The sequence below is a fragment of the Heterodontus francisci genome, chromosome 16, assembly GCF_036365525.1.
Source record: "Heterodontus francisci isolate sHetFra1 chromosome 16, sHetFra1.hap1, whole genome shotgun sequence".
NCBI classification, from domain to species: Eukaryota; Metazoa; Chordata; class Chondrichthyes; order Heterodontiformes; family Heterodontidae; genus Heterodontus; species Heterodontus francisci.
In genome coordinates, this window is record NC_090386.1 from 31270461 (window position 1) to 31297336 (window position 26876).

The window sequence follows — 26876 nt, forward strand, 5'->3', positions numbered from 1 at the left end:
TGTGAAGTGCTAATGGAACATCATGAGATCGTGAAACGTGCTACATAAAAGCAGGTCTTTCTCTCTTCATAATTTGGCCTCAGTGTTGAGCGAAGTGGGGTCGGGGTCCCTGCTCCAGATCACAATCTAGTAACCTCTGCTGGGATGTGTGCATCATACAAGGGCAAGATTGGCCTCAGCTGTGATAGCAAAGAGGCTGATGACACTCTCTATCAAGGTTCACATGTGGAGGATGAGCCAGAAATTTCTGAAGAGGAGAATATTGCAATAAATAGTTAACAATCCAATGACTATCAGGAATTTTAATTTTCAAAATGCAACTCTGCTTGCATGTAATGTGGAGCTGATCATTTTCCTCTAATTTTCCTAATGCCGTATTCATAAATGAGAATTCTGGAAACCTGCAGAGGCAGAGATTTCCTTCACAGTATTTTGCAGCTAAACACCATTCTCTTTGTAGGTTCTCTTTTCGCTGGAGGTGTTTCCCTGGCAACATTTTTCTTCCTTTTGACACGAGGCCCTGTAGCTGAGCGGGCTGGCACACAGCTTGCCTCCCATGCTGCTGTTGCTGCACCCATGACTGCTGCGCTGGCTAAAACCAGCTCACTCACCACCAATCGGGTATGGAGTCTGGCTCCTTGATTGGCTGTGTGGCTCAGTAGTCACGCAGTAGATAGTCACTCAGCACAGAGCAGGGAAGAGTGCCCTTTACCAACAGATCGATTGGTTGGACCTCAGGAATTTACTGAAAAAGACTTGCATTTAAATAGCGCCTTTCACATTTTCTGGACATCCCAAAGTGTTTTACAGCCAATGATGTACTTTTGAAGTGTAGTCCCTGTTGTAATGTAGCAAACAAGCACTGTATCCTTAACATAAAAACAAAGGTCCTTTTTTGGAGTCTCACTGCTGGAAGCATGTATTGAAAATTCAGGAACAGAGGCCCTGTGCCCGAGTTTCTGTTGGGAAGTCCTGGTGGGCTAAGAACACAAAGTCCGAAGGCTACCCCAATTTGAAAATCACTTTCATGTCAAGCACACTAAGCCTGGATCTGAATTGTTAAGCGACAAGAGGAAATTCATTATTTAAAAAATTTAATAACGAATTAGGAATTTTTAAAACTATTTAGAAAACAAATGAAAAAAAAATGCTTTAGTTTTGTTTTTAAATAAGATACCACCTGGTTAGTCAAGCCAGTGAGCAGAGGATGCGCACACACCAGGGAAGTCCCAGGTTTGATCCTTGATCCGTACTAACATTCTTCTTCTTCTTTGGCCTCCTTATCTCGAGAGACAATGGGTAAGCGCCTGGAGGTGGTCAGTGGTTTGTGGAGCAGCGCCTGGAGTGGCTATAAAGGCCAATTCTAGAGTGACAGGCTCTTCCACAGGTGCTGCAGAAAAATTTGTTTGTCGGGGCTGTTACACAGTTGGCTCTCCCCTTGCGCTCTGTCTTTTTTCCTGCCAACTGCTAAGTCTTTTCGACTCGCCACACTTTAGCCCCGCCTTTATGGCTGCCCGCCAGCTCTGGCAAACGCTGGCAACTGACTCCCACGACTTGTGATCAATGTCACAGGACTTCATGTTGCGTTTGCAGACGTCTTTAAAGCGGAGACATGGACGGCCGGTGGGTCTGATACCAGTGGCGAGCTCGCTGTACAATGTGTCTTTGGGGATCCTGCCATCTTCCATGCTGCTCACATGGCCAAGCCATCTCAAGCGCCGCTGACTCAGTAGTGTGTATAAGCTGGGGATGTTGGCCGTCTCGAGGACTTCTGTGTTGGAGATATGGTCCTGCCACCTGATGCCAAGTATTCTCCGGAGGCAGCGAAGATGGAATGAATTGAGATGTCGCTCTTGGCTGACATACGTTGTCCAGGCCTCGCTGCCGTAGAGCAAGGTACTGAGGACACAGGCTTGATACACTCGGACTTTTGTGTTCCGTGTCAGTGCGCCATTTTCCCACACTCTCTTGGCCAGTCTGGACATAGCAGTGGAAGCCTTTCCCATGCGCTTGTTGATTTTTGCATCTAGGGACAGGTTACTGGTGATAGTTGAGCCTAGGTAGGTGAACTCTTGAACCACTTCCAGAGCGTGGTCGCCAATATTGGTGGATGGAGCATTTCTGACGTCCTGTCCCATGATGTTTGTTTTCTTGAGGCTGATGGTTAGGCCAAATTCGTTGCAGGCAGCTGCAAACCTGTCGATGAGACTCTGCAGACACTCTTCAGTGTGAGATGTTAAAGCAGCATCGTCAGCAAAGAGGAGTTCCCTAATGAGGACTTTCCGTACTTTGGACTTCGCTCTTAGACAGGCAAGGTTGAACAACCTGCTCCCTGATCTTGTGTGGAGGAAAATTCCTTCTTCTGAGGACTTGAACACATGTGAGAGCAGCAGGGAGAAAAAAATCCCAAAAAGTGTGGGTGCGAGAACACAGCCCTGTTTCATGCCACTCAGGATAGGAAAGGGGTCTGATGAGGTGCCGCTGTGTTGAATTGTGCCTTTCATATTGTCATGGAATGAGGTGATGATACTTAGTAGCTTTGGTGGACATCCAATCTTTTCTAGTAGTCTGCTGACGTGGTCAAAGGCTTTGGTGAGATCAATGAAAGCAATGTAGAGGGGCATCTGTTGTTCGCGGCATTTCTCCTGTATCAGACGAAGGGAGAACAGCATGTCAATGGTCGATCTCTCTGCTCGAGCAGAGAGATTGTACTAACATTGTTGATCACCAAAGGCATAAGGATACTACCATTGGCCTCAGCACCCCTGGATTAGGGAAGGGCAAACAAGCCAGGGTTTCTGCTCCTGAATCTATGTCCAATGACCCCTTTTGGAAAGTGCATGATGGTGGACAGGAGGTGAGGACAGAATCCTGCTCAGCTATGGTGGAACTGAAGGTTGCCACTCGCCTGGGCTCAGATGTCAAGGTTAGGCATGATACCTGAGAGAAGCAGCCTCTGTGAGGCCATACTCCAGCTAAATTCAACACCTATGAGAGAGCCAGGCAGAAACTTGGACTGAAAAATTTATTTTTAAAAAGTTGACTTGTTATCAGTGAGTAACTCAGAAATGCTAAATGTTACGTAGTAATTGTAAGTTCCACTGCAGAGGTTTGATCCAGACTGACACTCTAGTGCAATACTGGAGGAGTGCTGCACTACTGGAGGTGTGTCTTTCTGATGAGATAGAAGTAAAAGATACACTATTATGAAGAAGAGCAGAGCAGTTCTCCCTGCTGTCCTGGCCAATATTTATCCCTCACCCAACATCACTGACAACAGATTATTTGGTCGCCATCTCATTGCTGTTTGTGGGACCTTGCTGTGTGCAATATGGCTGCTGCATTTTCTTACTTTATTAACAGTGACTATACTTCAAAAGTTAATTATTGGGTATGAAGCGCTTTGGGTCGTCCTGAGGTTATGAAAGGTGGATGATCAGCTTAGAAGTGATCATTCCAGGAAGTGTTCAAACAACTCAACCTGTTGACGTCATAAGTAAACTTCAACAAAATGGAAAATATTCCATTCAGACGTTGCTGCTATGCCTTGTGAAGCTTTTTTTAAATTGGTTTCATGACATGTGGGTGTCGCTGGCAATGCCAGCATTTGTTGCTCTGAGTGCCCCTCCTGGAATGGTGTAATTGGCAGACTTTGTGGGAAGTCATGTTCGCAGTCTTCATGTTGACACATACTGAGTGTAGTAAGGTGATGGGCTTCGGAAGAGATTCTGTTTCCTATTCTGTGGTGAATGAAATCATCAATTCCAGTATTTCAGAGCAGTATACGTGAATAATGGGTGCAATAATGTAATTACATTGCTTAACACAAGTCTCCTCTGTGGTTCTTTTGAAGCCCGTGCAGTAGGAGGAATCAAAGCGCTTTTTAGGCCAGAGGACTCACAACTGACTGAGGTGTTCAGTTCTCTGCTTGTCTGCTGCACTCACAAGAATGAACTTAGAAGTACAAATACTGGTGTTATGCAGGCAACTGTGTAGTCCCCACATGCACAAGCAGGTTCAAAAACACCAATGACTAATCATCAGTTCCATGTGGTGTCAGCCAAGGAAGGACTGTTGGCCAGGACAATGGGAGAACTCTCAGCTCATCTTTGAAAAGATTTATGGGATCTTCAATGTCAACCTAACTAGGGAGGTGGGACCTTGATTGAACATCTCAGTCCAAAAGGCAGATAACTATACATGGCCCAGCCAGCAAGGAAGTGATGGCATTGTAGACCCAAGGAAAGGTGTGTTCTCGAACCCACTGTTGGAGCAAAGCCTCCTTTTTGCAGCTGCTAAAGGAGTGTGACTGGTCCCCTGCCAGTGCACTTCTCTAGCAATGAGGAAACTGGTACCCAACAACAAAGTAAAAAGCACAGTGGCATAGGAAGGACACCATCCTGAGACAGGAATAAAACAAACAGTCTCTGAAGTGTCATCAGTTTAATTAAAACAGCAAGGTGATGCTTTCTATAATCGAGGAGTCTGTTAACAGTCACTGGTTTTCCTTACACATAAGCATTGGGAAGGGTGGGAAATCAGTGTTATGGTGAAGAGTATGGGGCATATCAGTGTAATGGTGAGAGTGAGGGTAATATTAGTGTCACAGTGAGCACTGGGGAGTATCAGTGTCATAGTGAGGGGAGTGGGGTATATCAGTGTTATAGTGAGGGATGTGGCGTACATCAGTGTTATAGTGAGGGTGTGGGGTATATCAGTGTTATAGTGAGGGTGTGGGATATCAGAGTTATAGTGAGTGGTGTGGGGTATATCAGTGTTATAGTGAGGGGTGTAGGGTATATCAGTGTTATAGTGATGGGTGTGGGGTATATCAGTGTATAGTGATGGGTGTGGGGTATATCAGTGTATAGTGATGGGTGTGGGGCATATTAGTGTAATAGTGAGGGGTGTGGGGTATATCAGTGTTATAGTGAGTGGTGTGGGATATATCAGTGTTATAGTGAGGGTGTGGGGTATATCAGTGTTATAGTGAGGGTGTGGGATATATTAGTGATTAGTGAAGGTTTGGGGTATACCAGTGTTATGGTGAGGGGTTTATCAGTGTATAGTGATGGGTGTGGGGCATATTAGTGTAATGGTGAGGGGTGTGGGATATATTAGTGTTTAGTGAAGGTTTTGGGTATACCAGTGTTATAGTGAGGGGTGTGGGGTATATCAGTGTTATAGTGAGGGTGTGGGGTATATCAGTGTTATAGTGAGTGTTTTGGGTATACCAGTGTTATATTGAGGGGTGTGGGGTATATCAGTGTTATAGTGAGGGTTTTGGGTATACCAGTGTTATAGTGAGGGGTGTGGGGTATATCAGTGCTATAGTGAGGGTTTTGGGTATACCAGTGTTATAGTGAGGGGTGTGGGATATATCAGTGTTATAGTGAGGGTTTTGGGTATACCAGTGTTATAGTGAGGGGTGTGGGGTATATCAGTGTTATAGTGAGGGTGTGGGGTATATCAGTGTTATAGTGAGGGTTTTGGGTATACCAGTGTTATATTGAGGGGTGTGGGGTATATCAGTGTTATAGTGAGGGTTTTGAGTATAACAGTGTTATAGTGAGGGGTGTGGGGTATATCAGTGTTATAGTGAGGGTTTTGGGTATACCAGTGTTATAGTGAGGGGTGTGGGATATATCAGTGTTATAGTGAGGGTTTTGGGTATATCAGTGTTATAGTGAAGGGTGTGGGATATATCAGTGTTATCGTGAGGGTTTTGGGTATATCAGTGTTATAGTGAGGGGTGTGGGGTATATCAGTGTTATAGTGAGGGTTTTGGGTATATCAGTGTTATAGTGAGGGTTTTGGGTATATCAGTGTTATAGTGAGGGGTGTGGGGTATACAAGTGTTATAGTGAGGGTGTGGGCTATATCAGTGTTATAGTGAGGGGTGTGGGATATATCAGTGTTATAGTGAGGGTTTTGAGTATATCAGTGTTATAGTGAGGGGTGTGGGGTATATCAGTGTTATAGTGAGGGTTTTGGGTATACTAGTGTTATAGTGAGGGGTGTGGGATATATCAGTGTTATAGTGAGGGGTGTGGGATATATCAGTGTTATAGTGAGGGTTTTGGGTATATCAGTGTTATAGTGAAGGGTGTGGGATATATCAGTGTTATCGTGAGGGTTTTGGGTATATCAGTGTTATAGTGAGGGGTGTGGGGTATACAAGTGTTATAGTGAGGGGTGTGGGATATATCAGTGTTATAGTGAGGGGTGTGGGATATATCAGTGTTATAGTGAGGGGTGTGGGATATATCAGTGTTATAGTGAGGGTTTTGGGTATGTCAGTGTTATAGTGAGGGGTGTGGGGTATACAAGTGTTATAGTGAGGGGTGTGGGATATATCAGTGTTATAGTGAGGGTTTCAGCTATATCAGTGTTATAGTGAGGGGTGGGGCATATGTCAGTTTTATAGTGAGGGTTTGGGGTATACCAGTGTTATGGTGAGTGGTATATCAGTGTTATAGTGATGGGTGTGGGGTATATCAGTGTATAATGATGGGTGTGGGGCATATTAGTGTAATAGTGAGGGGTATGGGATATATTAGTGTTTAGTGAAGGGTTTGGGTATACCCGTGTTATGGTGAGGGGTATATCAGTGTTATAGTGAGTGGTGTGGGATATATCAGTGTTATAGTGAGTGGTGTGGGATATATCAGTGTTATAGTGAGGGTGTGGGGTATATCAGTGTTATAGTGAGGGTGTGGGGTATATCAGTGTTATAGTGAGGGTGTGGGATATATTAGTGTTTAGTGAAAGTTTGGGGTATACCGGTGTTATGGTGAGGGGTATATCAGTGTTATAGTGAGTGGTGTGGGGTATATCAGTGTTATAGTGAGGGTGTGGGGTATATCAGTGTTATAGTGATGCGTGTGGGGTATATCAGTGTATAGTGAGGGGTGTGGGATATATTCGTGTTTAGTGAAGGTTTTGGGTATACCCGTGTTATAGTGAGGGGTGTGGGCTATATCAGTGTTATAGTGAGGGGTGTGGGATGTATCATTGTTTATAGTGAGAGTTTTGGGTATATCAGTGTTATAGTGAAGGTGTGGGGTATATCAGTGTTATAGTGAGGGGTGTGGGATGTATCATTGTTTATAGTGAGAGTTTTGGGTATATCAGTGTTATAGTGAGGGTGTGGGCTATATCAGTGTTATAGTGAGGGGTGTAGGGCATATTAGTGTAATAGTGAGTGGTGTGGGATATATTAGTGTTTAGTGAAGGTTTGGGGTATACCAGTGTTATGGTGAGGGGTATATCAGCGTTATAGTGATGGGTGTGGGGTATATCAGTGTATAGTAATGGGTGTGGGGCATATTAGTGTAATAGTGAGGGGTGTGGGATATATTAGTGTTTAGTGAAGGTTTGGGGTATACCAGTGTTATGGTGAGGGGTATATCAGCGTTATAGTGATGGGTGTGGGGTATATCAGTGTATAGTAATGGGTGTGGGGCATGTTAGTGTAATAGTGAAGGGTGTGGGATATATCATTGTTTATAGTGAGGGTATTGGGTATACCAGTGTTATAGTGAGGGGTGTGGTGTATATCAGTGCTATAGTGAGGGGTGTGGTGTATATCAGTGTTATAGTGAGGGGTGTGGGATATATCATTGTTTATAGTGAGGGTATTGGGTATACCAGTGTTATAGTGATGGGTGTGGTGTATATCAGTGTTATAGTGAGGGGTGTGGTGTATATCAGTGTTATAGTGAGGGGTGTGGGATATATCATTGTTTATAGTGAGGGTTTTGGGTATACCAGTGTTATAGTCAGGGTGTGGGGTATATCAATGTTATAGTGAGGGTGTGGGGTATATCAGTGTTATAGTGAGGGTGTGGGGTGTATCAGTGTTATAGTGAGGGGTGTGGGGTATATCAGTGTTATAGTGAGGGGTGTGGGATATATCATTGTTTATAGTGAGGGTATTGGGTATACCAGTGTTATAGTGATGGGTGTGGTGTATATCAGTGTTATAGTGAGGGGTGTGGTGTATATCAGTGTTATAGTGAGGGGTGTGGGATATATCATTGTTTATAGTGAGGGTTTTGGGTATACCAGTGTTATAGTCAGGGTGTGGGGTATATCAATGTTATAGTGAGGGTGTGGGGTATATCAGTGTTATAGTGAGGGGTGTGGGGTGACCCTTCAATCATAAGGTCAGAAGTGGGGATGTTCGCTGATGATTGCACAATATTCAGCACCATTTGCGACTCCTCAGATACTGAAGCAGTCCGTGTAGAAATGCAGCAAGTTATGGACAATATCCAAGCTTGCGCCACACAAGTGCCAGGCAATGACCATCTCCAACAAGAGGGAATCTAACCATCTCCCCTTGACATTCAATGGCATTACCATCGCTGAATCCCCCACTATCAACATCCTAGGGGTTACCATTGACCAGAAACTGAACTGGAACAGCCATATAAATACCGTGGCTACAAGAGCAGGTCAGAGGCTAGGAATCCTGCAGCGAGTAACTCACCTCCTGACTCCCCAAAGCCTGTCCACTATCTACAAGGCACAAGGCAGGAGTGTGATGGAATACTCTCCACTTGCCTGGATTGGTGCAGCTCGAACAACACTCAAGAAGCTCAACAACATCCAGGACAAAGCAGCCCGCTTGATTGGCACACCATCTACAAACATTCACTCCCTCCAGCACCGACGCACAGTGGCAGCAGTGTGTACCATCTATAAGATGCACTGCAGCAACACACCAAGGCTCCTTAGACAACACCTTCCAAAGCCGCGACCTCTACCACCTCGAAGCACAAGAGCAGCAGATGCATGGGAATATCACCATCTGCAAGTTCCTGTCCAAGTCACACACCATCCTGACTTGGAACTGTATCGCTGTTCCTTCACTGCCGCTGGGTCGAAATCGTGGAACTCCCTTCCTAACAGCACTGTAGGTGTACCTAACTCACATGGACTGCAGAGTTTTAAGAAGGCAGCTCACCACCACCTTCTCAAGGGCAATTAGGGATGGGCAATAAATACTGGCATAGCCAGTGATGCCCACATCCCATGAAAGAATAAAAAAAAAAATTGGGGTATGTCAGTGTTACAGTGAGGGTGTGGGATATATCAGTGTTCTAGTGAGGATGTGGGGTAAATCAGTGTTATAGTGAGGGTGAGGGGTATACCAGTTTTATAGTGAGGATTATGGGGTATATCAGTGTTATAGTGAGGGGTATATCAGTGTTATAGTGAGGGGTGTGGGGTATATCAGTGTTATAGTGAGGGTCTGGGATATATCATTGTTATCGTGAGGGGTGTTTTGGATTTATCCATGTTATAGTGAGGGCTGTGGGGTATATAGAAACATAGTAAATAGGAGCAGGAGTAGGCCCTTCGGCCCTTCGAGCCTGCTCTGCCATTCATTATGATAATGGCTGATCATTCAACTCAGTAACCTGTTCCCGCTTTCCCCCCATATCCTTTGATCCCTTTCACCCAAAGAGCTATATCTAACTCCTTCTTGCAAACATAATGTGTTTTGGCCTCAACTGCTTTCTGCGGTAGCGAATTCCACAGGCTCACCACTCTCTGGGTGAAGTAATTTCTCCTCATCTCAGTACTGAAAGGTTTACCCCGTATCCTTAGACTATGACCCCTGGTTCTGGACTCCCCCACCATCGGGAACATCCTTCCTGCATCTGCCCTGTCAAGTCCTGTTATAATTTTATAGGTTTCTATGAGATCCCCCCTCACTCTTTTGAACTCCAGTGAATATAATCCTAACTGACTCAATCTCTCTTCATACGTCAGTCCCGCCATCCCAGGAGTCAGTCTGGTAAACCTTCGTTGCACTCCCTCTATAGCAAAAACATCCTTCCTCAGATAAGGAGACCAAAACTGCACACAATATTCCAGGTGTGGCCTCACCAAGGCCCTGTATAATTGCAGCAAGACATCCCTGCTCCTGTACTCGAATCCTCTCGCTATGAAGGCCAAGATACCATTTGCCTTTTTTAGCACCTATTGCACCTGCATGCTTATCTTCAGCGACTGGTGTACGAGAACACCCAGGTCTCGCTGCATATTCCCCTCTCTCAGTTTACAGCCATTCAGATAATAATCTGCCTTCCTGTTTTTGCTACCAAAGTGGATAACCTCACATTTATCCACATTATACTGCATCTGCCATGCATATGCCCACTCACTCAACTTGTCCAAATCACCCTGAAGCCTCTCTGCATCCTCCTCACAACTCACCCTCCCACCCAGTTTTGTGTCAGCTGCAAATTTGGAGATATTACATTTAGTTCCCTCATCTAAATCATTAATATATATTGTGAATAGCTGGGGTCTTAGCACCTGCAGTACCCCACTAGTCACTGCCTGCCATTCGGAAAAAGACCCGTTTATTCCTACTCTTTGTTTGCTGTCTGCCAACCATTTTTCTATCCATCGCAATACACTGCCACCAAACCCAATGCACTTTAATATTACACGCTAATCTCTTATGAGGGACTTTGTTGAAAGCCTTCTGAAAATCCAAATAAACCACATCCACTAACTGTCCCTCATCAACTCTACTAGTTACATCCTCGAAGAATTCTAGTAGATTTGTCAGGCATGATTTCCCTTTCGTAAATCCATGTTGACTCTGCCCGATTCTACCACTGTTCTCCAAGTGTTCTGCTATAAAATCTTTGATAATGGACTCTAGAATTTTCCCCACTTCCAATGTCAGGCTGACTGGTCTATAATTCCGTTTTCTCTCTACTTCCCTTTTTAAATCGTGGGGTTACATTAGCTCCCCTTCAATCTGTAGGAACTGTTCCAGAGTCTACAGAATCTTGGAAGATGACCACCAAAGCATCCACAATTTCTAGGGCCACTTCCTTAAGTACTCTGGGATGTAGATTATCAGGCCCTGGGGATTTATCAGCCTTCACTCCCATCAATTTCCCCAACACCATTTCTCTACTAATACTGATTTCCTTCAGTTCCTCCCTCTCACTAAACCCTGTGATCCCCAACATTTCTGGTATATTTGTGTCCTCCTATGTGAAGACAGAACTAAAGTATGCATTTAGTTGGTCAGCCATTTCTTTGTTCCCCATAATAAATTCCCCAAATTCTGACTGTAAGGGACCTACATTTGTCTTCACCAATCTTTTTCTCTTCACATACCTATAGAAGCTTTTACAGTCAGTTTTTATGTTCCCCGCAAGCTTACTCTCGTACTCTATTTTCCCTGTCTTAATCAATCCCTTAGTCCTCCTTTGCTGAATTCTAAACTGCTCCCAATCCTCAGGACTGTTATTTTTTCTGGCAAATTTATATGCCTCTTCCTTGGATCGAATGCTATCTCTAATTTCCCTTATAAGCCATGGTTTGGCTATCTCTAATTTCCCTTGTAAGCCATGGTTTGGCTATCTCTAATTTCCCTTGTAAGCCATGGTTTGGCTACCTTTCCCGTTTTACTTTTGCGCCAGACAGAAATAAACAATTGTTGCAGTTCATCCATGCGCTCTTTAAATGTTTGCCATTGCCAATCCACCGTCATCCCTTTAAGTAACGTTTCCCAATCCATCATAGCCAACTCGCACCTCATACCTTCATAGTTTCCTTTATTAAGATTCAGGACCTTAGTCTCAGAATCAATTACGTCACTTTCCATCTTGATGAAGAATTCTGTCATATTATGGTCGCTCATCCCCAAGGGGTCTCGCACAACTAGATTGTCAATTATTCCTCTCTCATTACACAATACCCAGTCTAGGATGGCCTGTTCAATAGTTGGTTCCTCAATGTATTGGTTCAATCTATATGCAGATTAAAGTCACCCATAATTACAGATGTTCCTTTATCGCATGCGTTTCTAATTTCCTGTTTAGTGCCATTCCCAACATCACCATTACAGTTTGGGGGTCTATGTACAACCCCCATAAATGTTTTTTGCCCCTTAGTGTTTCTCAGCTCTACCCATACAGATTACACATTGTCAGAGCTAATATCCTTCCTCACTATTGCGTTAATTTCCTCTTTAACCAGCAATGCAGCTCCGCCGCCTTTTGCTTTTGGTCTGTCCTTCCTATAACACTGATATATCCCACTGGCTGTTCCTCATCAACTCTACTAGTTACATCCTCGAAGAATTCTAGTAGATTTGTCAAGCATGATTTCCATTTCGTAAATCCATGTTGACTCTGCCCGATTCTACCACTGTTCTCTCAGTGCTCTGCTATCAAATCTTTGATAATGGATTCTAGAATTTTCCCCACTACTGACGTCAGGCTGACTGGTCTATAATTCCCTGCTTTCTCTCTACCTCCCTTTTTAAATAGTGGGGTTACATTAGCTACAGTCCAATCTGTAGGAACTGTTCCAGAGTCTATAGAATCTTGGAAGATGACCACCAGTCTTCTTCTTTTTCTTCTCTGGCCTCCTTGTCTCGAGAGACAATGGGTAAGCACCTAGAGGTCGTCAGTGGTTTGTGAACAGCGCCTGGAGTTTTATAAAGGCCAATTCTAGAGTAACAGACTCTTCCACAGGCGCTGCAGATAAAATTGGTTGTTGGGGCTGTTACACAGTTGGCTCTCTCCTTGCACTTCTGTCTTTTTTCCTGCCAACTGCTAAGTGTCTTCGAGTCGCCACTCTTTAGCCCCGCCTTTATGGCTGTCTGCCAGCTCTGGCGACCACTGGCAACTGACTCCCACGACTTGTGGTCAATGTCACAGGACTTTATGTCGCGCTTGCAGACGTCTTTGAAGGGGAGACATGGACGACCGGTGGATCAGATACCAGTGACGAGCTCGCTGTACAATGCGTCCTTGGGGATCCTGCCATCTTCCATGCGGCTCACATGACCAAGCCATCTCAAACGCCGCTGGTTCAGCAGGGTGTATATGCTGGGGATGTTGGCCGCCTCGAGGACTTCTGCATTGGAGATATGGTACTGCCACCTGATGCCAAGGATTCTTTGGAGGCAGCAAAGATGGAATGAGTTGAGATGTCGCTCTTGGCTGACATACATTGTCCAGGCCTCGCTGCCGTAGAGCAAGGTACTGAGGACACAGGCTTGAAAAATTTGGACTTTTGTGTTCCTTGTCAGTGCGCCATTTTCCCACACCCTCTTGGCCAGTCTGGACATAGCAGCAGACGCCTTTCCCATGCGCTTGTTGATTTCTGCATCGAGAGACAGGTTACTGGTGATAGTTGAGCCTAGGTAGGTGAACTCTTGAACCACTTCCAGAGCGTAGTCGCCGATATTGATGGATGGAGCATTTCTGACGTCCTGTCCCATGATGTTCATTTTCTTGAGGCTGATGGTTAGGCCAAATTCGTTGCAGGCAGCTGCAATCCTGTCGATGAGTCTCTGCAGACGCTCTTCTGTGTGGGATGTTAATGCAGCACCGTCAGCAAAGAGGAGTTCCCTGATGAGGACTTTCCGCACTTTGGTCTTCCCTCTAAGATGGGCAAGGTTGAACAACCTGCCATCTGATCTTGTATGGAGGAAAATTCCTTCTTCTGAAGACTTGAACGTATGTGAGAGCAGCAGGAAGATCCCAAACAATGTAGGTGCGAGAACACAGCCCCGATTCACTGCACTCAGGATAGGAAAGGGGTCTGATGAGGCGCCGCTATGCTGAATTGTGCCTTTCATATTGTCATGGAATGAGGTGATAAGACTTAGTAGCTTTGGTGGACATCCGATCTTTGCTATTAGTCTGAAGAGACCACGTCTGCTGACGAGGTCAAAGACTTTGGTGAGATCTATGAAAACAACATAGAGGGGCATCTGTTGTTTGCAGCATTTCTCCTGTAGCTGGCGAAGGGAGAACTGCATTTCAATGGTGGATCTCTCTGCTCGAAAGCCGCACTGTGCCTCAGGGTAGAGACGCTCAGCCAGCTTCTGGAGTCTGTTTAAGACAACTCGAGCGAAGACTTTCCCCACTATGCTGAACAGGGAGATTCCACGGTAGTTGTTGCAGTCACTGCGGTCACCCTTGTTCTTATAGAGGGTGATGATATTGGCATCGCGCATGTCCTGAGGTACTGCTCCCTCATCCCAGCACAGGCAAAGCAGTTCATGGAGTGCTGAGAGTATAGCAGGCTTGGCACTCTTGATTATTTCAGGGGTAATGCCGTCCTTTCCAGGGGCTTTTCCACTGGCTAGAGAATCAATGGCATCACTGAGTTCTGATTTTGTCGGCTGTTCATCCAGCTCATCCATGACTGGCAGAGACTGGGCTGCATTAAGGGCTGTATCAGTGACAACATTTTCCCTGGAGTACACTTCTAGGTACTGCTCCACTCAGCAGTCCATTTGCTTGAGTTGGCCAGTGATCGTTTCCCCTGATTTAGACTTGGGAGGGTTGGGGGGGGGCGATCTTCTTGATGGTTGGCCCAAAAGCTCTATTAATGCCATCATACATTCCTCTGATGGTTCCGGTGTAGGAGGCCAGCTGAATACGACTGCAGAGGTGTTGCCAGTAGTCATTTGCACAGCGCCTGGCTGTTCCTTGTAACTCGCTGGGGGCTTTCTTGTAGTTCAACAGTGCAGTGCGCTTAGTGGCTATGACAGGTTCCAGCTCTTCAAAGTGAGATTGAAACCAGTCTGCATTCTGCTTTTCATATTTGCCAAAGGTGGTCATTGCTGAATCATAGATGGCGTCTCTGATGTGGGCCCACTTCATCTCTGCATCCCCTGCAGGAGTGTTTTGAAGGGCTTTTTCAAGTGAATTTAGAAACTTATGTAACAGCGGCGGATAAGAAATTCTGTTAGTGTTGATGCACGGGCGGCCCTTCTGCTTGGAGTGATGTAGCTTCTTTGGTTTGAGTCTAACTTTGCTGCACACCAGGGAGTGGTCGGTGTCGCAGTCCGCACTGTGGAAGCTGTGTGTGATTTGAACACCGTTTATAAAAGCTCGCCTTGTGACGATGAGGTCCAGCTGGTGCCAACGACATGATCTTGGGTGTCTCCATGAAACCTGGTGACAGGGTTTAGTATGAAAGAACGAGTTGGTGATGCAGAGGTTGTGATAGGTAGGCATCCACAATTTCGAGGGCCACTTCCTTAAGTACTCTGGGATGTAGATTATTAGGTACTAGGGATTTATCGGCCTTCAATGCCATCAATTTCCCCAACACCATTTCTCTAATATTACTGATTTCCTTCAGTTCCTCTCTCTCACTAAGCCCTGTGTTCCCCAACATTTCTGGTATGATATTTGTGTCCTTCTTTGTGAAGACAGAACCAAAGTATGCATTTAGTTGGCCAGTCATTTATTGTTCCCCAGAATAATTCCCCTGATTCTGACTGTAAGGGACCTACATTTGTCTTCACCAATCTTTTTCTCTTCACATACCTATAGAAACTTTACAGTCAGTTTTATGTTCCCCGCAAGCTTGCTCTCGTACTCTATTTTCCCCTTCTTAATCAATCCCTTGGTTCTCCTTTGCTGAATTCTAAACTTCTCCCAATCCTCGGGTCTGTTGTTTTTTTCTGGCAAATTTGTATGCCTTTTCCTTGGATCTAATGCTAACTCTAATTTCCCTTGTAAGCTATGCTTTGGCTACCTTCCCGTATTACTTTTGCGCCAGACAGGAATAAGCAATTGTTGCAGTTCATCCATGCGCTCTTTAAATGTTTGCCATTGCCAATCCAGCGTCATCCCTTTAAGTAACGTTTCCCAATCCGTCATAGCCAACTCGCGCCTCATACCTTTGTAGCTTCCTTTACGAGGATTCAGGACCCTAGTCTCAGAATCAATTATGTCACTCTCCAACTTGATGAAGAATTCTATCATATTATGGTCGCTCATCCACAAGGGGTCTCGCACAACTAGATTGTCAATTATTCCTCTCTCATTACACAATACCCAGTCTAGATGGCCTGTTCTCCAGTTGTTCCTCAATGTATTGATCCAGAAAACTATCGCGTGTACACTCCAAGAATTCCTCCTCTGTGCTGTTGAGACTAATTTGATTTGCTGACTGTTATACTGAGGGTAGAGGTATATCAGTGTTATAGTGAGTGTGTAGGATATATTAGTGTTAATATGAGAGGTGTCGGGTATATCATGGTTATAGTGAGGGGTCGGGTATATCAGTGTTATAGTGAGGGTGTGGGGTATATCAGTCTTACAGTGAGGGTGTGGGGTATATATTACTGATATCGTGAGGATGTGGGGTATATCAGTGTCATAGTGAGGGGTGTGGGATATATCAGTGTTAGAAATGGGATGGGGTATATCAGTGCTATAGTGAGGAGTGTGGGTTAAATCAGCGTTGTACTGAGGGTGGGGTATATCAGTGTTGTAGTGCGGGGTGTGGGGTATATCAGTGTTCTGGTGCGGGGAATGGGGTGCATCAGTGTTATAGTGAAGGTGTGGGGTATATCAGTCTTACAGTGAGGATGTGGGATATATCACTGTTATAGTGAGGGTGTGGTGTATCTCCGTGTTATAATGAGGGTGTGGTGTATATCTGTGTTATAGTGAGGGTGTGGTGTATATCATTGTTATACTGAGGGTGTGGGGTATGTCAGAGTTATAGTGCGGGTGTGGGGTATGTCAGTCTTAGAGTGAGGGTGTGGGATATATCCATGTCAGAGTCAGGGTATGGCGTAGATGAGTCTTACAGTGAGGGTTTGGGATATATCAGTGTTATACTGAGGGTGTGGGTTATGTCAGCCTTTCAGTGAGGGTGTGGGATATATCAGTGTTAAAGTGAGGGTATGGGGTATATCATTCTTACATTGAGGGTGTGGGGTATATCAGTGTTATAGTGAGGGGTGTTGGGTATATCAGTGTTATAGTGCGGGCATGGAGTATTTCAGTGTTATAGTGAAGGTTGTGGGATATATCAGGGTTATTGTGAAGGGTGTGGGGTATATCAGTGTTACAGTGAGGGTGTGGGATGTATATTAGCGTTATAGTAAGGATGTGGGATATATCAGTGTTATAGTGAGGGTGTGGGGTATATAAGTCTTGCAATGAGGGTGTGCGATATATCCATGTCATAGTGAGGGTATGGGATATATCAGTCTTACAGTGAGGGTGTGGGGTATATATTAGTGATATAGTGAGGATGTGGAATATATCAGTGTTATACCGAGGATAGGGGTATATCAGTGTTATAGTGCGGGGTGTGGGGTATATCAGTCTTACAGTGAGGGGTGTGGGATTTATCTGTGTTATAGTGAGGGGTGTGGGATATATCAGTGTTATAGTGAGGATGTGGGATATATTAGTGTTATGGTGAGACTCTGGGGTCTAGCAGTGTTATAGTGACGGGTGTGGGATATATCAGTGTTATAGTGAGGATGTGGGATATATTAGTGTTATGGTGAGACTCTGGGGTCTAGCAGTGTTATAGTGACGGGTGTGGGATATATCAGTGTTATAGTGAGGATGTGGGATATATTAGTGTTATGGTGAGACTCTGGGGTCTAGCAGTGTTATAGTGACGGGTGTGGGATATATCAGTGTTATAGTACGGGCATGGAGTATATGAGTGTAACAGCGTTATAGTGAGTCATGGGGTATATCAGTGTTACAGTGAGGATGTGGGGTTTATCAGTGTTATCGTGAGGAGTGTGGAATATATCAGCCTTATCGTGCAGGCATGGGATATATCATTGTTTTAGTGAGGGTTGGTTTGCGTCTGCCTGCAATGAATTTGGCCTAACCATCAGCTTCAAGAAAACAAACATCATGGGACAGGATGTCAGAAATGCTCCATCCATCAATATTGGCGACCACGCTCTGGAAGTGGTTCAAGAGTTCACCTACCGAGGCTCAACTATCACCAGTAACCTGTCTCTAGATGCAGAAATCAACAAGCGCATGGGAAAGGCTTTTACTGCTATGTCCAGACTGGCCAAGAGAGTGTGGGAAAATGGCGCACTGACACGGAACACAAAAGTCCGAGTGTATCAGGCCTGTGTCCTCAGTACCTTGCTCTATGGCAGCGAGGCCTGGACAACGTATGTCAGCCAAGAGCGACGTCTCAATTCATTCCATCTTCGCTGCCTCCAGAGAATACTTGGCATCAGGTGGCAGGACCGTATCTCCAACACAGAAGTCCTCGAGGCGGCCAACATCCCCAGCTTGTGCACACTACTGAGTCAGCGGCGCTTGAGATGGCTTGGCCATGTGAGCCGCATGGAAGATGGCAGGATCCCCAAAGACACATTGTACAGCGAGCTCGCCACTGGTATCAGACCCACCGGCCGTCCATGTCTCCGCTATAAAGACGTCTGCAAACGCGACATGAAATCCTGTGACATTGATCACAAGTCGTGGGAGTCAGTTGCCAGTGTTCGCCAGAGCTGGCGGGCAGCCATAAAGACGGGGCTAAAATGTGGCGAGTCGAAGAGACTTAGTAGTTGGCAGGAAAAAAGACAGAGGCGCAAGGGGAAAAAGCCAACTGTGCAACAGCCCCGACAAACAAATTTCTCTGCAGCACCTGTGGAAAAGCCTGTCACTCTAGAATTGGCCTTTATAGCCACTCCAGGCGCTGCTTCACAAACCACTGACCACCTCCAGGCGCGTATCCATTGTCTCTCGAGATAAGGATGCCCAAAGAAAGTGAGGGTTGTGGGGTATATCAGTGTTATCGTGAGGGATGTGGGGTACATCAGTGTTCTAGTGCAGGCATGGGATATTTCAAGGTTATAGTGAGGTGTGTGGCATATATTAGTGTTAAAGTGAGGGTGTGAGGTATATCAGTATTATAGTGAGCATCTTGGGTATATCAGTGTTATAGCGAGGGTGTGGGATATATCAGTGTTATAGTTAGGGTGTGGGATATATCAGTGTTATAGTTAGGGTGTGGGGTATGTCACTGTTATAGTGAGGGGTGTTGGGTATATCAGTGTTATAGTGCGGGCATGGAGTATTTCAGTGTTATAGTGAAGGTTGTGGGGTATATCAGGGTTATTGTGAGGGGTGTCGGGTATATCAGTGTTATAGTGAGGGTCTTGGGTACATCAGTGTTATAGCGAGGGTGTGGGATATATCTGTGTTATAGTTAGGGTGTTGGGTATATCAGTGTTATAGTGATGGGTGTGGGGTATATCAGTGTTATAGTGAGGGGTATGGGGTCTATCAGTGTTATAGTGAGGGGTATGGGGTCTATCAGTGTTATAATGCGGGCATGGAGTATATCAGTGTTATAGTGAGGGGTATGGGGTCTATCAGTGTTATAATGCGGGCATGGAGTATATCAGTGTGATAGTGAGGGGTATGGGGTCTATCAGTGTTATAATGCGGGCATGGGGTATATCAGTGTTATAGTGAGGGGTATGGGGTCTATCAGTGTTATAATGCGGGCATGGGGTATATCAGTGTTATAGTGAGGGTGTGAAATTTATATTAGTGATATAGCCATATTAGGATGTGGAGTATATCAGTGTTATAGTGAGGGGTGTGGGATATAGCAGTGTTAGATAGTGGGTGGGGTATATCAGTGTTATGGTGCGGTGTGTGGGGTATATATGTCTTACTGTGAGGCTGTGGGGTATATCAGTGTTATAGTGCGGGCATGGAGTATTTCAGTGTTATAGTGAGGGTGTGAGGTCTATCAGTGTTATAGTGATGGCTGTGGGGTCTATCAGTGTTATAATGAGGGTGTGGGGTCCATCAGTGTTATAGTGATGGCTGTGTGGTATATCAGTGTTATAGTGAGGGGTGTGCGGGATATCAGTGTTATAGTGCGGGCATGGAGTATATGAGTGTTATAGTAATGGGTGTGGGATATAACAGTGTTATAGTGCGAGCATGGTGTATATCAGTGTTATAATGAGGGTGTGAGGTCTATCAGTGTGATAATGCGGGCATAGGGTATAACAATGTTATAGTGAGGGTTGTGGGATATAGCAGTGTTAGATAGTGGTTGGGGTATATCAGTGTTATGGTGCAGTGTGAGGGGTATATAAGTCTTGCTGTGGGGTATATCTGTTATAGTGATGGGTGTGGGGTATATCAGTGTTATATTGAGGGCATGGGGTATGTCAGTGTAATAGTGAGCGTTGGGGGCATATCAGTGTTTTAGTGAGGGTGTGGGATATATCAGTGTTATATTGAGGGCATGGGATATATCCGTGTTATAATGAAGGTGTGGGATATATCAGTGTTATTGTGACGGTGTGGGATATATCAAGGTGACAGTGCGGGTGTGGGATATATCAGTGTTACAGTGAGGGTGTGGGTTACATCAGTGATATAGTGAGGGTATGGGGTATATCAGTCTTAGAGTCAGGGTGTGGGATATATCAGCGTTATACTGAGGGTGTGGGACATAGCAATATTATAATGAAGTGTGTCGGGTATATCAGTGTTTTAGTGAGAGTTGTGGGGTATATCAGTGTTATCGTGAGGGGTGTGGGGTATTTCAGTGTTATCGTGAGGGGTGTGGGGTATTTCAGTGTTGTGCAGGCATGGCATATATCATTGTTTTAGTGAGGGTTGTGGGGTATATCAGTGTTATCATGAGAGGTGTGGTGTATATCAGTGTTCTAGTGCAGGCATGGGATATATCAAGGTTATAGTGAGGTGTGTGGCATATATTAGTGTTAAAGTGATGTGTGGGGTATATCAGTGTTAGAGTGAGGGTGTGGGATATATCACTGTTATAGTTAGGGTGTGGGGTATATCAGGGTTATTGTGAGGGGTGTGGGGTATATCAGTGTTATAGTGCGGACATGGAGTATATTCTTTCTTTTGGGCCTCCTTATCTCGACCAGGTGGTGGACTATTAACCCAGAAACCTGGGCTATTGTTGGGTGGCGCAGTGGTTAGCACTGCAGCCTCACAGCTCCAGCGACCCGGGTTCAATTCTGGGTACTGCCTGTGCGGAGTTTGCATGTTCTCCCTGTGACCGCGTGGGTTTTCGCCGGGTGCTCCCACTGCCAAAGACTTGCAGGTGATAGGTAAATTGCTCCTAGTGTTGGGAGGAAATATGGGATTACTGTAGGGTTAGTATAAATGGGTGGTTCTTGGTCGGCCAGACTCGGTGGGCCGAAGGGCCTGTTTCAGTGCTGTGTCTCTAAATAATAAAGTGGAGATTAATCCTGTCCCTCAGAAATTTTTCCAATAGTTTCGCAACCTGACTCACTGACCAATAGTTACCTGGTTTATCCCTGCTATCCTTCTTGAATAATGGTACCACATTCGCTGTCTTCCAGTCCTCTGGCACCTCTCCCTTTACCAGAGAGGATTTGAACATTTGTGTCAGAGCCCCTGCTATCTCCTCCCTTGCCTCACATTACTGCCTGGGACACATCTCATCTGGGCCTGGGGATTTATCCATTTTTAAGCCTGCTAAAACAGCTAATACTCCCTCCCTTTCAATATTAATATGTTCAAGTATATCACAATCCCCCTCCCTGATCTCCACAGCTACATCGTCCTTCTCCACAGTGAACAGAGATGAAAAGTAATCAAGTAATCATTTAAAACCTCAGCTATAACCTCCGGCTCCAAGCACAGATTGCCACTTTGGTTCCGAATGGGCCCTACTCTTTCCCTGCTTATCCTCTTGCCCTTATATACTTATAAAATGTCTTAGGATTTTCCTTTAACTTGCCAGCAGTATTTTTTCATGTCCCGTCTTCGCTCTCCAAATGACTTTATTAAGTACCACCCTACGCTTTCTACACTCCTCTAGGGCCTCCGCTGTTTTCAGCACTCTGAATCTGCCATAAGCCTCTATTTTTTTTCTTTATCTCATCCTCTATATCCCTTGACATCCAAGGTTCCCTTGACTTGTTGGTCCTACCCTTCACCTTTACGAGAACATGGTGGACCTGAACCCTCACTATTACCTTTTTGAATGACACCCACTGGTCTGATGTAGACTTTCCTATAAGAAGCTGCTCCCAGTCCACTTTGGCCAGATCCTGTTTTATCATATTGAAAGGTCTGTGACCTTTCATCACAACTGGCAAAGGTTAGAAATGCGATAGGCATTGAACAAATGAAAAGGGGACGCGTGTGGGTATATCAGTGTTATAGTGAGGGTGTGGGATATATCGGTGTTATAGTGAGGGATGTGGGGTGTATCAGTGTTACAGTGAGGCTGTGGGATATATCAGTGTCACAGTCAGGCTGTGGGGTATATCAGTGTTATACTGACGGTGTGGGGTATATCAGGGTTATAGTGAGGGGTGTGCGGTATATCAATGTTATAGTGGTGGCTGTGGGATATATCAGTGTTATAGTGAGGGGTTTGGGGTATATCAGTGTTATAGTGAGGGGTGTGGAGTATACCAGTGTTATAGTGAGGGGTCTGGGGGATATCAGTGTTATAGTGCGGGCATGGAGTATATCAGTGTTATGGTAATGGGTGTGGCGGATAACAGTGTTATAGTGAGGGTTGTGAGTTATATCAGTGTTTTAGTGAGGGGTGTGGAATATATCAGTGTTATAGTGAGATTGTGGGATATATCAGTGTTTTCGAGAGGGTGTGGGATATATCGGTGTTATAATGATGTGTGTGGGGTGTATCAGTGTTACAGGAGGGTGTGGGATATATCAGTGTTACAACCAGGCTGTGGAGTTTATCAGTGTTATAGTGAGGCTTTGGGATATATCAGTGCTATAGTGAGGGGTGTGTGATATATTAGTGTTATAGTGATGGGTGTGGGGTATAACAGTGTTATAGTGAGGGTTGTGAGTTATAGCAGTGTTTTAGTGAGTGTTGTGAGATATATCAGTGTTATAGTGATGGGTGTGGGGTATATCAGTGTTATATTGAGGGCATGGGATATATCAGTGATATAGTGTGGGTGTGGGGTATATCACAATTATAGTGAAGGAGTTGGATATATCAATGTTATAGCGAATGTCTGAGCTACATCAGTGTAACAGTGAGGGTGTGGGTTATATTGGTGTTATAGTGAGGAGTGTGGGATATTTCAGTGTTATAGTGAGGGGTGTGGGTTATATCGGTGTTATAGTGAGGGGTGTGGGATATTTCAGTGTTGCAGTGAAGTTGTGGGCTGTATCAGTGTTATATTGGGTGTGGGTAATTTCGGTGTTATAGTGAGGGTGTGTTGGAAGTATCAGTGTATGGTGAGGGGTGTGGGATATATCAGAGTATGGTGAGGGGTGTGGGATATATCAGTGTATGGTGAGGGGTGTGGGATATATCAGTAGTGTGGTGATGGGTCTGGGGTTTATCGGTGTTATAGTGAAGGTGTGGGGTATATCAGTCTTACAATGTGTGGTGTGGGGTCTCTCAGTGGTGTAGTGATGGGTGTGGAGTTTATCGGTGATATGGTGATAGGTGTGGGGTATTTCAGTGATATGGTGATGGTGTGGGGTTTATCGGTGATATGGTGATGGGTGTGGGGTATATCAGTGGTATGGTGAGGGGTGTGGGATATATCAGTGTATGGTGATGGGTCTGGGGTATATCAGTGTTATAGTGAGGGTGTGGGGTATATCAGTCTTACAATATGTGGTGTGGGGTCTCTCAGTGGTGTAGTGATGGGTGTGGAGTTTATCGGTGATATGGTGATAGGTGTGGGGTATTTCAGTGATATGGTGATGGTGTGGGGTATATCAGTGTATGGTGATGGGTGTTGGCTATATCAGTGATATGGTGATGGGTGTGGGGTATATCAGTGTATGGTGATGGGTGTGGGGTATATCAGTGGTATGGTGATGGGTGTGGGGTATATCAGTGTATGGTGATGGGTGTGGGGTATATCAGTGTATGGTGATCGGTGTTGGCTATATCAGTGATATGGTGATGGGTGTGGGGTATATCAGTGTATGGTGATGGGTGTGGGGTATATCAGTGGTATGGTGCTGGGTGTTGGCTATATCAGTGTATGGTGAGGGGTGTGGGATATATCAGTGTATGGTGATGGGTCTGGGGTATATCAGTGTTATAGTGAGGGTGTGGGGTATATCAGTCTTACAATATGTGGTGTGGGGTCTCTCAGTGGTGTTGTGATGGGTGTGGAGTTTATCGGTGATATGGTGATAGGTGTGGGGTATTTCAGTGATATGGTGATGGGTGTGGGGTATATCAGTGTATGGTGATGGGTGTTGGCTATATCAGTGATATGGTGATGGGTGTGGGGTATATCAGTGTATGGTGATCGGTGTTGGCTATATCAGTGATATGGTGATGGGTGTGGGGTATATCAGTGTATGGTGATGGGTGTGGGGTATATCAGTGTATGGTGATCGGTGTTGGCTATATCAGTGATATGGTGATGGGTGTGGGGTATATCAGTGTATGGTGAGGGATGTGGAATATATCAGTGTATGCTGAGGGGTGTGGGGAATATCAGTGTATGGTTATGGGTGTGGGGTATGTCAGTATATGGTGATGGGTGTGGGGTATATCAGTGTATGGTGAGAGGTGTGGGGTATATCAGTGTATGCTGAGGGGTGTGGGGAATATCAGTGTATGGTTATGGGTGTGGGGTATATCAGTGTATGGTGAGAGGTGTGGGGTATATCAGTGTATGGTGAGGGATGTGGGATATATCAGTGTATGGTGAGAGGTGTGGGGTATATCAGTGTATGGTTATGGGTGTGGGGTATGTCAGTGTATGGTGATGGGTGTGGATCAGTGAGAGACAAAAAGCTGAGGAGGTGAAGTAAATGAGTGTGGTGTCCTCTAGGAAACCTTGCTGAACAATACACATGCTTGAAGTTTGAGGGAGAATAGAATCAGACAGTGCTGTGGTGCTTCTGTGTTTAATAGCCTGCAACACACACTGTCTATTCTGGCAGAAAGAATGGCTGCCAGGATGGAACACATTTCTCAGCATGAGTCAACATCTTCCTGGTGAGGCAGGGAGAAAACCATATCGATATATATCAGACAAAACAACTGTACACAAATTAAATGCTGTAAAAGCATACCACTGTTTCGTGAAAGAACTTGACCATGAGGACTGTGGCCAAAGTTAGAAATTGCATGACTGCCTGACGGAAAAATTCAGCAAATACAAGTTGACCATTGTCATACTTCTAGCTTAGAGCATGGGCACCAGGCAACTGGCAGGCTCAGATGACAGGCCTGTAATCCCTAAAGCCAGGCCACAATCAGGATGTCACTCGCAGTTGTATCAGCTGTTTGACGGGCCCTCTGACAGCATGCACCCAGACACGAGCTGGAATTCAGTCACATCTGCAGCTGACGTCGCGGGGAGTTTGGACCACCTGGGACAGGCCCGTTTCCATGCGTGCCTATGACCCCGTGTCAGAGTAACAGCAGCGTGCGAGCTGTGGCTGTTCATTTGTAACCTGTTTTATTAACAAATGGCTGCCAGCAACAGTGGTTTATGCTGTGTCCATTTAGAAAAGGAGCTGGATAATTATCTGACTGGGAAAGGTAATGGACGCAATCTTAAAATGTGAGTTGAGTCATTCAGGAGTGAAATCAGGAAGAACTTCTTCACACAAAGGGAACTAGAAATCTGGAGCTATTTCCCCCGAAGGGCTGCAGATGCCTGATCAAATGGAGCTTTCAGGACTGAGCTTGTTAGATTTTCTTCGGGTAATGGTATCAAGGGATGTGGAACAAAGGCGAATAAATAGAGTTGAGCTGCAGATCAGCCATGATTTAATGGAATGACACAGCAGGCTTGAGGGGCTGAATGGCCTTTTCCTGTTCCTGTGTTCCTATTAAGTATGGAATAAAATGGATAAGTACAAAGACAGATGATCTACAGGCTTCCCTGTGTTTCACTTGGTACCTGCACTGTGCAGTGTTGAACTGAGCCACATAGACCAAGCAATCCCCAGGCTTGATGTCAGGGTTCTGTTGGCTGATGACAGCCTGAGCAGTGCTTCCAATGGCTCAGTGCTCCTGTAGTCAAGATTCCCACTTCTGTTCTCTACGTAGTAACCCATTCTGTGTGCAGGTGTGTGGACAGGATTGTCATCAGTTGTGATAACTTTCTCGGGTAAAAAATCTGCTGACATTCATTGCACTGACTCATGCATAGAATCATGGGTAGATTTGCTGCACAGGCATAAAACTGACATAAAACTGGCTAGTTGTTGTAGAAGCCATCTAATTTTAGTTCAATATGGCCTCTCCTCTCTTTATAGCGCCCACTCCTTCCTGGGACATAATCATATAGCCACAGGTAGCACTATCTGGCCCTAGTGGCATTATTCAAGTGCAAGCCTTGACAAGTGTTTGCAGGCTATTTGACCAAGGGAGTTAGAAACCAAGCATGATCCTGTTGTCACACTCTATGACTCTATGACTATGACATCCACAATCATACATTTTCAGTAGGGGTTGCTAGTTAGGGATCAAGAACCAGAACCTTGGCTGATATTTTTTTTCCCACCTTCCTAACTCAGAATGCAGAAGCTAACTGCATCAGACCCTAAATCTGATCAGCTTACTCAGCACAGCGTGGCAATCAAATCTGGGACCTTTCTGGCCACAGTGACTCAACAAGTCCCGAAGCCATTTGCTGAGCCATGTGGGGAGCTTGTTTCTGAAGAGGTGCTTTGTGTTAATACAGATCAACACGTTTAGTGATAACATTACCATCAACAGTAGGAAAACATCGTCAATGTCACAGAATATGCCATTGAGCCTCTCATTTGTGACCTCATTGTGATGTCTGGTCCTTCTGATTCTTTAATTTCCCAAACATACAAACTATTATAAAGTATTTAAGACACAGAAACAGGCCATTTGGCCCAACAGGTCCTTGCTGATGTTTATGCTCCATTCGAGCCTCCTCCCATCCTTCTTCTTCATCTAACCCCTTCAACATATCCTACTGTTCCTTTCTCCCTCATGTACTTATCTAGCTTCCCCTTGAATGCATTTATACTATTCACCGCGACTACTCCCTGTGAAACAAATTGTACGCTGGATAGACTGAAGAGTTCTTAATTCACAGGCAATGAAGC

At 45.1% G+C, this 26876-nt stretch overlaps 1 protein-coding gene across 3 annotated transcripts in view; it reads left to right on the plus strand.

Moving 5' to 3' along the window:
- Positions 1-26876, plus strand: part of LOC137378046 (enhancer of filamentation 1-like) — a 183133-nt gene that overhangs the window by 45600 nt on the left and 110657 nt on the right. The window lies entirely within an intron of this gene.